Here is a 6764-nt window from a genome sequence, read left to right as displayed (position 1 = left end):
TTGCGGGTTCGATACTCCCCGGTGTCAACAAATTTCCCTTTTATTTGTGAACCATTAACAAGTAAGCATGTGAATAGGGGGTCGGAGTCCCTTTTAGGGGGACAGACAGACCGAGGGGGAGGGGAATATGGGGCCCGGGAAGGGGGGTGGGAGTCCCTTCAGGGGGATAGACAGACAGAGGAGGGGTCGCTTTTGTGTGAGGAATTTTTCCGAGTACATAATTATAGGTGTTATTCTTTTTTTGTCAGGCTATTATGTTATTATTTTTTGTCATGTTGTTATATTGTGTTATTTTTTGTTTCTTTTAATGTGGCTCCCCAGAGAAATATTGAACTTAGTATTTTTAGAAACCGAGAGAGATATGCACAGTGAGGCTTCTGTGTAGTATTAATATTAACCCTTCATTTTCTGTCTGAACAATTCTAATAATAACCAACCTCAGCTTAGTGGACTTCGGAATCTTCGGAACAAAAGGTTTTATTTTTTGTTTCTTTTAATGTGGCTCCCCAGAGAAATATTGAACTTAGTATTTTTAGAAACCGAGAGAGATATGCACAGTGAGGCTACTGTGTAGTATTAATATTAACCCTTCATTTTTGTCTGAACAATTCTAATAATAACCAACCTCAGCTTAGTGGACTTCGGAATTTTCGGAACAAAAGGTTGGTGGTTCGAAAGTTCTAATCCACGTCAAGTTATGTATTGGGTAATCAAATATTATTTTATGTTATTTTTTTTTCTTTTTTTTATGAACTCCATATCCCCATTTTTAGGAACAATTTTTAACAATAAGACTTGTTTCCTGTTAAAAAAACACCTTACCAAAAATATGGCTGTTTTCGTAGCAAATTACACGTCCAGCTAGTACAGAAATAAAACTTAATATTATGCAATATGCACATCACATTGCACCGAAGCGAATACAATAGTCCGTCCACTATACCTTTTATTATTAGTAATAATAAAGGAAGGACGGACTAAAAACGACTTACCAAAAATATGGCTGTTTTCGTAGCAAATTACACGTCCAGCTAGTACAGAAATAAAACTTAATATTATGCAATATGCACATCACTGATCACATTGCACAACTCACGTATATGGAAATAAAACAATAACCAAGACACAAGTATAAATAAAGACGTTACTCATCAGGTCATCACTCATGGCGTACACAAGTAGACATTGGGAAGGAAATCGGTTTCCGGTCCCGGGGATTAAACTCCGGACCTTGCGATTGGCAAGATGCATTTCGAGCCCGTGAGTGCAATACTCAATTTAATATGTCTGATGAGATTAAACTATATGAATGCACCTTGCGATTGGCAAGATGCATTTCGAGCCCGTGAGTGCAATACTCAATTTAATATGTCTGATGATATTAAACTATATGAATGCAATACATATGTACAAGTATCTAACGTATAACTTGCATAATATGTAAATCTAAATCGCGGGTTCCATTTCGAGCCCGTGAGTGCAATACTCAATTTAATATGTCTGATGAGATTAAACTATATGAATGCAATATGTACAAGTATCTAACGTACAACTTGCATAATATGTAAATCTAAATCGCGGGTTTGATTCCCGCCAAGGGGGGATTTTATCCTGAACGGATAAGGTTCGTTCTCGGAACAGCTGGCTTTCTCCTATCCTGTCCTTCTTAATAGTCGTCAATCTCAATATATTTTTATATGTAGTAATAATATTTACCTTAGTACTAGCAATGTTCACAGACAATTGGATTCTAAAATAAAGACATTCCAAATTTGTACATCTACATGTCGAACATATACAGATATACATAATAATAATTCAGTTTTTATTGTACATAAAATTCAAACATGAATGTATACAACGTCGGTATGTACTAATACATTTCATACACGCTTTCAAGATGTGGGTGAATGAATAAAAACATTAACAATCTAATTGATGTTCACAGACAATTGGATTCTAAAATAAAGACATTCCAAATTTGTACATCTACATGTCGAACATATACAGATATACATAATAATAATTCAGTTTTTATTGTACATAAAATTCAAACATGAATGTATACATGTTCACAGACAATTGGATTCTAAAATAAAGACATTCCAAATTTGTACATCTACATGTCGAACATATACAGATATACATAATAATAAAGTTTTTATTGTACATAAAATTCAAACATGAATGTATACAACGTCGGTATGTACTAATACATTTCATACATGCTTTCAAGATGTGGGTGAATGAATAAAAACATTAACAATCTAATTATAAAATTTCAAATGAAGGTATGAGTAAACATAGAAACATACCTAAAAATCCTAAAATTATCATTCTGATGGTGTTATATCCCGCTGATACTTTGAGTTTGTCTTTGGTCCAGAAATTCCCGATCTTTTTCGTGTAAACTCTTCATAAATATTCCAAATGAGCCATGTTCCAAGTTCCGACATTATTTATGGACTTTTCAGGTCGATACTCCTGTGATTTATGTTGTTTTGGGAACACTAGCTGTTCTTTTCTGTTAGGATGTTCAGATTATTTGGAAACTCTTTTGGGGGAAATTTATGAGCCCGTTGTCAAGTTTTTCACAGTTCCTAACAATATGGTCAATTTATTCCAAATTTAAATCCCCTTTTGTCTTGTTTTAAATATTTCATTTCTTTTTAGTCAAATATTATTTTGATCTTCTGTTTGTTCTTTGGGTTTCTTTGACCCTGTTGCAAATATGGTCAATTTATTCCAAATTTAAATCCCCTTTTGTCTTGTTTTAAATATTTCATTTCTTTTTAGTCAAATATTATTTTGATCTTATGTATGTTTGGCCAAATATTATTTTGATCTTCTGTTTGTTCTTTGGGTTTCTTTGACCCTGTTGCCATAAAGTCAGTCAAATTTCTCTTTGTAAAGATATCAAAAGAGACATTTTAAGTTTCCAACCATGTGATCTTATGGGGAATCACATTTTTGTGTGCAAATTTCTCGACTTTTTAAGACATTGTCTCAGGTGAGATCGCTGTCTATGGATGGCTCCAAACAGGGCTCCAAGTTATTTATATGTTCCTTTGATGTTGATATCGTGACGTCTCACTCCTAGATATTGCGCTTCCACAAATTTGCCAGCCCCTCCAAGTTATTTATATGTTCCTTTGGTGTTGATATCGTGACGTCTCACTCCTAGATATTGCGCTTCCACAAATTTGCCAGCCCAAAATTTCTCGACTTTTTAAGACATTGTCTCAGGTGAGATCGCTGTCTATGGCTCCAAACAGGGCTCCAAGTTATTTATATGTTCCTTTAGTGTTGATATCGTGACGTCTCACTCCTAGATATTGCGCTTCCACAAATTTGCCAGCCCAAAAGTTATGCGCCAAAAATATCGCATATACGACCGAAAAAAATCTCATAAATAATAAACGCCCCGAACTAGAGCGTGACTTCCCCGTTCGAATCCTTTGACTGGAACGAAAATTTCGTCGGCCCGTAACAAAGCGGCGGGCCCGCGAATATCGCTGTCTTAGAATGTAAATGAACCGAGAGGAACCAACACTGCCCCCTGCGTAACGCCGCGGGCTCAAACGCTTTACTCGGGAATATTTTGCCAAAAACTCGTCAATGCGTGAAAGTTACGTGAGTTGAATGAACTCCCGCCCTGAAGAGGTGACCAATTTTTCGCGTGCCATTAAATTGTCACCGTTGTTTGAACGGCCGAAGTCAATAGCTTTTGCGAGTCTTGTAGCGGTTTTCTTTCTACAGCTTCACCCTGTGTTTTTTTAACTTCTCTATTTATGTTGGTACATAAAGACAATTCTTGTAGCGGTTTTCTTTCTACAGCTTCACCCTGTGTTTTTTTAACTTCTCTATTTATGTTGGTACATAAAGACATAAACAGAAAAATTTGTTTTATTATTCAGCTCCCTTTTTCGCGTGCCATTAAATTGTCACCGTTGTTTGAACGGCCGAAGTCAATAGCTTTTGCGAAGTCTTGTAGCGGTTTTCTTTCTACAAATCTACAGCTTATTTATGTTGGTACATAAAGACATAAACAGAAAAATTTGTTTTATTATTCAGCTCCTTACACGTTAGTAATTAATAAAATAAATGAATTAATTTGGCACTCATCTTCTCTTGACGAGAGGGTGAACGGTCTCCTAAATCGTCTGGCAAAAAGTGTTGACAATCCAGTAAAAACAAAAAGTCGTCCGAAGTATCTTGCGGAAAATTAAATCAGTATTATCAGTCGTAAAATTCTCATTCATAACATTATGTACTTTGTTGTAAAAGAGCAATTTTTCCCTTTTATAAATCTCTCTTATTAAACTACTTTTCTCGGGATAATAATCGTTATTCTTTAAATCAGTATTATCAGTCGTAAAATTCTCATTCATAACATTATGTACTTTGTTGTAAAAGAGCAATTTTTCCCTTTTATAAATCTCTCTTATTAAACTACTTTTCTCGGGATAATAATCGTTAAAATCTCATCTAACATTGTACCGGTACGAAACGTTTGGGGACAATATCTCGTTCGCGGAGTTCACTGAACTTTTTAATTCCGATATATTTTTGTCCCTAATCGGTACACCGCGCTGATTAGCTTCGGCTGCCAAAATTTTCACTGACCTCCGCTTCGCGCTGAACTCTCGAGGGGACAAAAATCTCGGCCCAAGGCCCAGTAATTTTTCGGAATAGGGCAAGATAATTATTTTTGACGGTGGATAAGCCCGAGTGAGTTTTACTTCCTCGATTTTCGCTTCCTAATTTTGCCGGAAAAAGGTAGCGAAGTACTACCACTTTGTTTACTTGATTTTATCTTGAGAATACTGTATGTAATATGTACGGGTCAAATGTTGTACTCACTTTTAAGTCACTTTTACTGGGCCGAGTGACTTGAAAATTGGTACACTTAATGCTGGGGTTTACCAACTCGGTATTAAGATAAAACGAGGATTTCCCTATACTTAGCCGGGTCAACCTCGGATTGAACTCAATCCTGAGACAATCCACGGTGGTAAAACTTGACCTTATGTATCTTGAATGATCGCCGAACAAAGGGTCACCTTCTATTGTGCGTTTTTCAGACTGTTCAGGACGGGTTTGATCACTAACCATTTCCACATTTCTCGTTTCTTCCAGGGCGCTACAAGTGTTCTACGAGCACGGTCGAAGTATTCACGATATCCTGACAGAACAGAAGTCCCTGGAAGGTGGTAGTCTATTAGGGGGACCTCTGAGGTTCCCGAACACTGTGATCCTTTGGCTACAATGTGACAAGGTAAAGTAAAAAGAAAGCAACCACCGCGGCCGAGTAAGTATCACACCGAAGGTCCCGGGTTTGATTCCCGGCGGGGTAGAATATTTTTTCGGCTCTGTGCTCGCAGCTCGGGGTGCACTCAGCCTCGTGAGGAATATGGAGTAGCTACTTTAATCGAGTAGCGACCAGTGGCGGGATTACCAGTGTAAAAATATTATTGAAGTATGGGAATTGGTTGCATAGGAGGCGCTTAGTAATCCTGTTATATCCGCAAAAGTTGTGAAAAGTCTCTGCTTTAACACAAATAAATTCATGTTTTTTTTTTTTTTTTTTTTTTTTTTTTAAGAGGTTTGACAGAGGGAACTGTAACTGCTAGAGTCTTATCGTACCGAAATCGAAGAAAGAAAGGATAGGAGAAAGCGAGGCTTTCCGAGAACGAACATTATCCGTTCAGGATAAAATGCGGCCCTGGCGGGAATCGAACATGTGGCCTAGCGCTTACAAGACAGACGCGCTACCAACCAAGATAACTAGGCTGGTATTTTATTTTTTGATTATTGGTATTGTACATGTAATACTATGATATACAATTATACTATGCCGACTATAGAAGTACCACAATTACATAAGTACACAGACTGATATGATTTGTGATAAAGTTGAGTGTGAATTAGAAACGTGAATAAAATAATATAAAAAAAACCTAGTATTTATAGAACGGGCTGCTAATCTACATAGGAAGTTCCGGCACCTTTGAACTTTCACCAGATATCAGACATACGTACGTTACAAGTAATGAGTTCAATGTTAACTGGAATAGCTGGAACCTTTTTCTTCATTCATAGAGTACATACATAGAAAGCTATCGAAGTTCATATGGAAATGTATCGCAGATTTTCAAGAGTAAAATGGTTTCATAGTCTGGCTGGGGGACTTTAAACAAGGAGTATACCAGCCTGATATTTCCCTTGCTAAAGAAATAGCAAAGGTTGAGAGCGAAGGGCATCCTCTCTGAAATTTTGTAACTAAAACCAAATGTCAACCCAAAAGCGATCATCGTATCTGTCAGGTCTACCCGATAGTGAGTGGCTGGCTGTACCTAATACATTTTCTGAACTGTTGCCCTATAAGTCTACACCTAATTTTGCCGAAAAGGTAGCGAAGTACTACCACTTTGTTTACTTGATTTTATCTTGAGAATACTGTATGTAATATGTACGGGTCAAATCTTGTACTCACTTTTGAGTCACTTTTACTGGGCCGAGTGACTTGAAATGAAACTTGGTACACTTAATGCTGGGGTTTACCAACTCGGTATTAAGATGAAACGGATTTTCGCTTCCTAATTTTGCCGAAAAGGTAGCGAAGTACTACCACTTTGTTTACTTGATTTTATCTTGAGAATACTGTATGTAATACCGGAACTTGGCCTGGCGCACTGCCGTGCGCCTAGATGTACGGGTCAAATCTTGTACTCACTTTTGAGTCACTTTTACTGGGCCGAGTG

This window comes from Diaphorina citri, unplaced genomic scaffold, assembly GCF_000475195.1.
Source record: "Diaphorina citri unplaced genomic scaffold, Diaci psyllid genome assembly version 1.1 scaffold2681, whole genome shotgun sequence".
NCBI lineage: Eukaryota > Metazoa > Arthropoda > Insecta > Hemiptera > Psyllidae > Diaphorina > Diaphorina citri.
This window is presented reverse-complemented; position numbering follows the sequence as displayed.